The following is a 10,331-nucleotide window of genomic DNA, read 5'->3' as shown; positions in this document are numbered from 1 at the left end:
GCAGATTCCATCACCCCTGCCAAACTCCTAAACTGTTACCTCCTCACCCCTTTTTACCCCTGTTTCATATCTATGCACTTTTTAATTTTTTCTATGTTTTTTAAAAAATTTTTTGTAGAAAGCCACCAGAGGGAAGTAACAGAGCACACTTACAGGGGAATATTCAGATCCATGGTATTTTTCCTTAGTTTTAACCTTTTTTTTAGTTGCTTTATACTTTTAGCTTATTGTATAAAATGGGAAAAGTACAGAAATGTCCAGACTCGGATGGCTTCAGCCTAATTCTTTCTAGTGTTTATTAAATGTGTTTTCCATAGTTGGGATCCTAATAAATAAGCAATTCTGCAACATACATTTTTAACTGGACAAAGAACATTTTCTCATGTTCTTATATTTTGAAATAAATGTCTATTTTTAATAGTTATATCCATTACATGGCTACACTGCAATTAATCATTTTCCTAACAACAGACATTCAGATTGTCTCCAGCTTTCAGTATTTTTAAATGACATAACAGTAAATATCCTTACCTATACCCTGAATTATTTCCTTGAGATAAATTCTCAGGCAGGAAAGTATTAGGACAAGTATAAAAATTTTAATGTTCCTAATATTGATTTCAAAAAGTCTGTACAAGGTTATATTCTCACCAGCAACATGGCAGTGATATTTCTCATGCTCTGTAACACTGAACAGTAACATTTAAAGAAATCTTTGGGGGCACCTGGGTGGCTCAGTGGGTTAAAGCTTCTGCCTTCAGCTCAGGTCATGATCCCAGCATCCTGGGATCGAGCCCCACATCGGGATCTCTGCTCAGCGGGGAGCCTGCTTCCTCCTCTCTTTCTCTGACTGCGTCTCTGCCTACTTGTGATCTTTGTCTGTCAAATAAATACATAAAATCTTTTTAAAAAAATTTTAAAAAGGGGCGCCTGGGTGGCTCAGTGGGTTAAGCCGCTGCCTTCGGCTCAGGTCATGATCTCAGGGTCCTGGGATCGAGTCCCGCATCGGGCTCTCTGCTCAGCAGCGAGCCTGCTTCCCTCTCTCTCTCTCTGCCTGCCTCTCTGTCTGCTTGTGATCTCTCTCTGTCAAATAAATAAATAAAATCTTAAAAAAAAAAAAATTTTAAAAAGAAATCTTTGTCAATTTTAAAAAAAGGTATTTCAATGTCATTGGGTTTTTTTTTCAAGATTTTATTTATTTATTTGACAGAGAGATCACAAGTAGGCAGAGAGAGAGGCTCCCGCAGAGCAGAGAGCCCGATGCAGGGCTTGATCTCAGGACCATGACACCATGAGACCATGACACCATAACCTAAGCTGAAGGCAGAGGCTCAACCCACTGAGCTACACAGGCGCTCCATCAATGTTGTTTTAATTTGTAGTATCTTGATGACTGGCAAGGTTGGACATTTTTTGTATATTTATTGGTCTCTTTTATTTTTTCATTTGTGAATGATCTCAGTCCTTCGCTCATTTATCTTTTATCCACAATATGACTAGTTTTTTCTTATTATAAAAAGTAATACATGTTCATTATGAAATGTGTAAAAAAATGTTAATATAGTGTTTTATATGTGCTCCTTAGAGAACTCAATCCAATCTATTGTATCTATGTCAACAAGTATACATCTAAGCCATCTTTTTTTTGAAGTATAGTTGACATACAATATTACATTAGTTTCAAGTGTATAACATAGTGATTCCTACAACTCTATACATTATGCTATTCTTATTGAAAGTATAACTACCAAATGTTACAATGCAACCCTATTGTAACACCATAGAGTATATTCCCTATCCTGTACCTTCCATCCCTGTAAATTACTTATTCCATAAAAGGAAGCCTGTACCTCCCACTCCCCTTAACCTCTTTTTGTTCAATAGCCCCCCACTGTTCCCTCTGACAACCACCAGTTTGTTCTCTGTATTCATGGATCTCTATCTGCTTTGTTTGTTTGTATATTCATTTTTTTTTTTTTTTACTCCACATATAAGTGAACTCATAAGGTATTTGTCTTTCTTTCTCTTTCTGACTTGTTTCACCTAGCACAATACTCTCTAGGTCCATCCATATTGTCACAAAGGCAAGCTCTCTCTCTCTTTTTTTTTTAAGATTTATTTATTTATTTGAGATAGAGAGAGAGCCAGGGGAGGGGTGGGGAGAGGGAAGGAATCTCAAACAGACTCCCCACTGAGCACGGAACCTGACACAGGGCTTGATCCTACAACCCTGAGAACATGACCTGAGCTGAAATCAAGAGTTGGATGCTTGGGGCGCCTGGGTGGCTCAGTGGGTTAAAGCCTCTGCCTTCAGCTCAGGTCATGATCCCAGGGTCCTGGGATCGAGCCCCACATCGGGCTCTCTCCTCAGCAGGGAGCCTCCTTCCCCCTCTCCCTGCCTCTCTGCCTACTTGTGATCTCTCTCTCTCTGTCAAATAAATAAATAAAATCTTAAAAAAAAAAAAGTTGGATGCTTAACTGACTGAGCCACCCAGGAGTTCCGTGTTTTTTAATGGCTGAGTAATATTCATATTCTCTCTCTCTCTCTCTCTCTCTCTCTCTATATATATATATATATATATATCTTCTTATCCATTCATCTATTGATGGACACTTGGGTTGCTTCCATATCTTGACTATTACAAATAATGCTGCAATAGGGGCGCCTGGGTGGCTCAGTGGATTGGGTCGCTGCCTTCGGCTCAGGTCATGATCTCGGGGTCCTGGGATCGAGCCCCGCGTCGGGCTCTCTGCTCTGCGGGGAGCCTGCTTCCTCCTCTTTCTCTGCCTGCCTCTCTGCCTACTTGTGATCTCTCTCTCTCTGTCAAATAAATAAATAAAATCTTTAAAAAAAAATAATGCTGCAATAAACACAGAGATGCATATATCTTTTTAAACTGTGTTTTCATTTTCTTTGGGTAAATACTCATTAGTGGAATTACTGGAGCACATGGTATTTCTAGTTTTAATTTTTTGAGGAACCACTATACTGTTTTCCACAGTGACTGTACCACTTTACATTCCTACCAACAGTGCACAAGTGTTCCTTTTTCTCTATGGCCTCACCAACACTTGTTATTTCTTGTCTTTTTGATACTAGCTATTCTGACTCATGTGAGGTGATATCTCATTGTAGTTTTGATTTGCATTTCCCTGATGATTAGTGATGTTGAGCATTTTTTCATGTCTGTCGGTCATCTGTATGTCTTCCTTGGAAAAAAGTGTCTATTCAGTTCCTCTGCTCATTTTTAATTAGATTATTTGGGGTTTTTTGATGATGAATTGTTTAAGTTCTTTGTATATTTTGGATAATAATCCATTTTTGGATATATCATTTGCAAATATCTTCTCCCATTTGGTAGGTTGCCTTTTTATTTTGTTGATTGCTTCTCTGGGCAAAAAGCTTTTCATTTTTGTGTAATCCCAATAGCTTATTTTTGCTTTTGTTTCCCTTGTCTAAGGTGACATATTTAGAAAAATGTTGCTAAGATTGATATCTAAGAGATTAGTGCCTGTATTTTCTTTTGGGGGTTTTACTGTTTTGGGTCTCACATTAAGATCTTTTAAAATACTTCATTTATTGAGAGAAAGCACAAGCAGAGGGAGAAGCAGGCAGAGAGAGAAGCAGGCACCCCGCTGAGCAAGGGAGCCTAATGCGGGGCTCTATCCCAGGACTCTGGGATCATGACCGGAGCCGAAGGCAGACACTGAAGGACTGAGCCACACAGGCGCTCCTCACATTTAGACTTTTAACCAATTTTTGCTTATTTTTATGTATGGTCTAAGAAAGTGATCCAATTTTATTATTTTTCATGCAGCTATTCAGTTTTCCCAGCACCATTTATTGAATAGACTCTCTTTTCCCTATTGTACATTCTTGCCTTCTTTGTTGTAGATTAATTTGCCTTGTATAAGAATATGTTTATTTCTGGGCTCTCCTTTCTTTGTCATTGATCTATTTGTCTATTTTTGTGCTAGTACCATACTGTTTTATTACAACTTCATAGTATATCTTGACATCTGGGATTGTAATACCTCCAGCTTTATTTTTCTTTTGATTATTGCTTTGGCTATCCAGGGTCTTTTGAGGTTCCATACATATTTTAGGATTATTCTAGTTCTGTGAAAAATGCTATTAGTATCTTTTTTTTTTTTTTTAAAGATTTTATTTATTTATTTGACACACAGAGAGAGATCACAAGTAGGCAGAGAGGCAGGCAGAGAGAGAGAGGAGGAAGCAGGCTTCCCGCTGAGCAGAGAGCCCGATGCGGGGCTCGATCCCAGGACCCTGAGATCATGACCTGAGCCGAAGGCAGCGGCTTAACCCACTGAGCCACCCAGGCGCCCCTGCTATTAGTATCTTAATGGGGATTGCATTGAATCTATAGGTTGCTGTGGATAGCATGGACATTTTAACAATATTAATTCTTCTAATCCATGAGTGTGGGATGGCTTTTGTTTGTTTGGAGTTTTTTGATTACTGATTCAATATCATTACTAATAATCAGTCTATTCAGATTTTCTACATCTTCCTGATTTGTTACAGAAAATTGTGTACTCCTAGGAATGTATCCATTCCTTCTGGATTGTCTAGTTTGTTCCCATGTAATTTTTCATTGTAGTCTCTTACAATCTTTTGCACTTCTGTTGTGTTGCTTGTTATGGCTCCTTTTTCATTTTTTATTTTATTTATTCATGTCCTCTTTTTTTCTTGACAAATCTTGCTAAATGCCTATCAATTTTGTTTCTTCTCAAAGAGCTAGATCTTGATCTTTTCTTTCTTTTTTTGTCTATTTCATTTAATTCTGCTCTGATCTTTCTAAAAAAAAAGGATTTATTTTTATTTATTTGAGGGTGATGGGGCAGAAGGAAAGAATCTCAAGCACACTCCCTGCTGAGCAAAGCCCAACATGGGGCTCCATCTCACAACCCTCAGATCATGACCTGAGTCAAAATCAAGAGTTAAATGCCTAACCAACTGAGCCAACAAGGTGGCCCTTAATTCTGCTCTGATAATTTTCCTCCTTTTAGTAACTTTGGGGTTCAGTCTTCTTTTTCTAGTTTCTTTACGTGTAAGGTTAGATTGTTTAAGATCTTCCTGTTTTTCGTAGTAGGCTTGTATCACTATGAAGTTCCCTCTTAGGTCTGTTTTTGCTGCATCCCATAGATTTTGGACTGTTGTGTTTTCATTTTCATTTGTCTCCCTGTATTTTTTAATTTCCTTTGATTTCTTCCTTGACTTCTTGGTTGTTTAGTAGCATGTTGTTTAGTCTTCATGTGTTTGTGTTGTTTCCAGTTTCTTCCTTGTGATTGATTCCTAGTTCCATATGGTCAGAAAAGATACTTGATATGAGTTAAAGCTCCTTAAATTTATTGAGACTTGTTTTGTTACCTAACATGTGATCTATTCTGGAGAATCTTCCATGTGCACTTGAAAAGAATGTGTATTCTGTTGTTTTTTGAGGGAATGTTCTGTATTTATTTGTTAAGATCATCTGATCTATTATATCTTTCAAAGATATAGTTTCCTTATTGATTTTCTGCCTGGATAATCTATTCATTGATGTAAATGTGGTGTTAAAGTCCCCTATTATTATTGCATTACTGTCAATTTTTCCCTTTATGTGTATTAATATTTGCTTTATGTATTTAGATGCTCTAATGTTGAGTGCAGATATACAATGCTATATCTTCTTGATGGATTTATCATTATGTAATACCTTTATTTGTCTCTTGTTGTGGTCTTTTTTTTTTTAAGAGAGAGAGTGGTGGGAAAGAGGAGAGAGAGAATCTTATTTCTTAAAGATGTATTTATTTATTTGAGAGTGAGAGAGATCAGGGGTGTGGGGCAGAGGGAGAAGGAGAGAGAGAATCTCAAGCAGACTACCTACTGAGCAGGGCACCTAATGGGCGCCTGAGCCAAAATCAAGAGTCAGGCACTTAACCGACTGAGCCATCTAGGTTCCCCTGCAGACTTTGTTTTAAAGTTTATTTTATGATTATTAGTTGAATTTTAATTTTAAAAATGTCAAAAAACAAAATACATAAAAATAAAAAATGAAGTTCATTTTATATGATATAAGTATTGCTACCCTGGCTTTTCTTTTTTTCTTTTTCTTGTTTCCATTTCATGGATATCTTTTTCCATCCCTTCACTTTCACTCTATAAGTGTTTTTAGGTCTGAACTAAATCTCTTGTATGCAGAATATAGTTGGCTATGTAGGTCTTATTGTTTCATCCTTGCCATTACCCTATGTCTTTTGACTGGAGAATTTAGACCACTTGTATTTAAAGTAGTTATGGATAGGTATGTACTCATTGCCATTTTGTTTTCTAGTTGCTTTTGTAGTGTCCTGTTCCTCTTTCTTCTCTTGCTCTCTTTCCTTGTGATTGATGACTTTCTTTAGTGCTACACTTGGCTTTCTTCCTCTTTATTTTTAGGTATCTTTTATAGGCTTTTGGTTTGTGGCTACCATGTGGTTTATATATAATATCCTAAGTATACAGCAGTCTGTATTGATGGTCACTTAAAGTCAAACATATTCTAAGAGAACTTCATTTTTACTCCTTCTGCCACATTTTATGTATATGTTGTCATATTTCACATCTTTTTATTTTGTAAGTCCCCATAACTAATTTTACAGATATATTTTTTAAATTGTTATATGTTAGGGGGTAGATCTCTTTGGGTTCATCTTGTTTGGATTGCTCTGTACCTCCTGAACCTTGATATCTGTTCTCTTTCCCAGATTAGAGCAGGTCTAAGCTATTATTTCTTCAGATACCTTTTCTGCCCCATTCTTTCCCTCTTCTCCTTCTGGCACCCATATAGTGCAAATGTTTATTTACTTGTTATCCAAGAGATCCTCTAAACTAACCTCCTTTTTTATTGTTGTTTTTTGTTTTCCTTTTTTGCTGTTCAGTTTGGGTGCTTTCCATTACCCTGTCTTTCAGATCACTGATCTGTTCTTCTGTATCTTCCAATATACAACTGATTTCCTCTGAAGTATTTTTCATTTAAGTTATTGTATTCTTTTTTTTTAAGTTTTTTTTTTTTTAATTTATTTGACAGACAGAGATCACAAGTAGGCAGAGGCAGGCAGAGAGAGAGGGGGAAGCAGGCTCCCCGCTGCAGGGCTCAATCCCAGGACCCCGGGGCCACAACCCAAGCCGAAGGCAGAAGCTTTAACCCATTGAGCCACCCGGGCACCCCTGTATTCTTTATCCAGTTTGGTTCTTTTATATTTTTTATTTCTTTGTTGAAGTTCTCACTGAGTGTATCCACTCCTCTCTTCATTTTGATTGATGTTCTATGTTTGTTTCTATGAATTAGGCAGAGCAGCTACTTCTAAACTTGAAGGAATGGTTTTGTGTATGGTCATTCCCTGTGAAGACTGTTTATAAAGCCATCATTTTTAATGGCTGTTTGACGTTTCATTGTATGGATGAACAAGTACTGTTTTCACTAATCTCTGTGCAAATAAGTTGTTTGTCTAATGTTTCTATATTGTAAATGTGTGATGAATATGATGAACATCTGGTACATTTATTTTGCATACTTGTCTGACCATTTATGTAGGTAAAGTCCTTAAAAATAAAATTATTTGGTCAAGAGGTACTGAAGCTTTTGATATATATTACAAAATCTCCCTTCAAAATGAATTATACCAATTCCTAGCCCCAACAACAACATGTGAGAAAATTAATTTCATCATATCCTCACCAACATTATTATCATTCTTTTTCATCTACAATCTGGTAGGCAAATATATATATATATATCTTATTGTTTTAATTTGAATTTATTTAAAAACTAGTGAAACTGAAGTTCGTATGTGGGCTGATTGTGGTCTCTCAAAATTCCATTGTAAAGTGCTAGTCCTTGTCTTTGGCTTTCTCTTGAGTTGTTGCCATTTTTTCTGTTGGGTTTTTCCATTGTAAGAACTCTTTAAATATATTTAGTATCAACCGTTTGTCCATCACATATGTCTTCATTTGTCATCTTCCTTTTGACTTTATAAGAGGTAATACAGGAAGACATTAAAAGCATGGCCCCTGAGACAGACTGGCTTTGCCATTTGCCAGCTGTGGTATATGCTGCTTAGGTTCCCTGTCCAGATACCCTTTACTCACCAGTACCCTCATCTCCCAGACCTGCGAATTACCTGTGGCTACTGAGGATTACAGCTGTCCATCTCTCTGTAGAGTTTGCACTACAGGGAGCTGGGGAAGTTATACTCCACCCCATCCCAATACAGGGATACAAAAAGCTGCCACTCTTCTGTAAAGTGGGAGCTAATTTTATGGTTTATGCTCTGGACTCTAGAAACCTCCCTCTATGAATCAGACCAAGGCTAAGAGTTTCTAAGATCCATTCTTACTTGGCTTTTTTTTTTTTTTTTCTTTCCTATCCTGTTTCATCTCTTTTCCTAACAGGGTCATCTTGAAAGGCCCTTCCTCAATAAATCATGCATATATAATCCTTGTTTCAGGATCTGCTTCTAGGAAACCAACCCAAGATTCCATAAAATGGGTATGCTATCAGTACCTATGTCACAGGGTTGTTGTAAAGATTAAATATCAAAATAATAGTATCTTGTACTTATCATGTATAAGGCATTGTCTTAAACACTTTACACATATTAATTCATTTAGTCTCTATCATCAGTGAAGGTCCAAGTATAATCCTCAAAAATGTAACTGCTTAGAACAGTACTGGTATATATTTAGCATCAATAATTCTTAGTTATCATTATTTATTGTTGTTCTACCTTTCTTTTTTTTAATCTTTTTTTAAAGATTTATTTATTTATTTATTTATTTATTTATTTATTTATTTTGTAGACAGAGAGAGAAGAGAGGGGCAGTGGTAGAGGGAGAAGGACAGAAGCAGACTCCCCACTAGGAAGGACCCAGAGATCATGACCTGAGCCAAAACCAAGAGTTGGTTGCATAGCCAACTGAGCCACCCAAGCGTCCCCTATTAAATCATTCTACATTTCAAATGGAAGAGTAGGTCTGTTAATAGGCTGTTTTCCCTAGATTTTGAGGTCTCTTTCCCATGCTCATTTTCTTAGGTATTCCTTTGGAAAGCTCTTCCCCCTCATTTCCCCCCCCCTTTTTTTTCCCCAAAAGATAGAGCTACCAAGTCCACATTCTTGCTGAAGAACTTCTATACCTAACATTCCGACTTGGTTTCAGTAAAGGGAGCGCTGTTATTCTCTTATAGACCTTGTTGAAAAGGGAAGAAACAAGTGTTTTCTCCTTGATTTTTCAAATTTGCCTTGACCCAGTGGCATCATTTGTAACTCAGAGGAAAGCTCAGCCACTGTAGCTTTATCTTAAAAACAAAAGAAAACGGGGAGCCTGTGTGACTCAGTCAGTTAAGCATCTGCCTTCAGCTTGGGTTAGGATCCCAGGGTCCTGGGATCCAGCCCCACATTGGGCTCCCTGCTCTGTGGGGAGTCTGCTTCTCCCTCTCCCTCTGCTTGCCTCTCCCCCTGCTTGCCTCTCCCCCTGCTTGTGTACACACTCTCTGTCAAATGAATAAATAAAATCTTAAAAAAAAAAAAAGTGGGGCACCTGGGTGGCTAATCGTTAACAGTCTGCCTTCAGCATGGGTCCTGATCCCAGGGTCCTGGGATCAAGCCACGACAGACTCCATGCTCAGCGGGAAGCCTGCTTCTCCCTCTCCCCCTGCTTGTGTTCCCTCTTTTGCTGTGTCACTCTCGGTCAGATAAAAAATAAAAGCTCTTAAAAATAAATAAATAAATAAATAAATAAGAAATTCCATACATTAAAAACAACAACAAAAACACTAAGTTTGAGCTATCCTAACAACCTTGCATGTTATAAAGCTAAGCACACTCATTGCTCTCTCCCTTCTCCGAGGCACTGGGAAATAAATGATCAAGGAAGTGTCAGTATCAGCAGTGTTTACACCAGAGCGGGTTTCAAGTAATGGAAATGCAGTAAAAAGCCCACTGCAACTCCCTAGCACCCAGTATAGTGTTTAGCACATAAAACATATTTAAACACATGTGTTAGATGAATGAGTGAATTTACAATGCAAGAAAGAACAATGACATCGGTTAATAGTGGTATCCACATACTTACCACTTACTGTGGTCATCACCTCCTTCTAGCACCTTCATCCGTCTAATATCATTGTCCTTTTTTTTGAAGGATGATAACCTTTATAACTCCAGTTAGTGAGGGTCTGTGATGGCAAAATCAATTTTTGTTTGCCTAAAAATGTCCTTATTTCACTTTCAGTTTTAGAAGATATTTCCACTGATTAAATAATTCTAGGTTGACAGTTATTTTCTCT

Source organism: Meles meles, chromosome 1, assembly GCF_922984935.1.
Source record: "Meles meles chromosome 1, mMelMel3.1 paternal haplotype, whole genome shotgun sequence".
NCBI lineage: Eukaryota > Metazoa > Chordata > Mammalia > Carnivora > Mustelidae > Meles > Meles meles.
The sequence above is the reverse complement of the archived record's forward strand: the minus strand, read 5'-3'. Positions refer to the sequence as shown.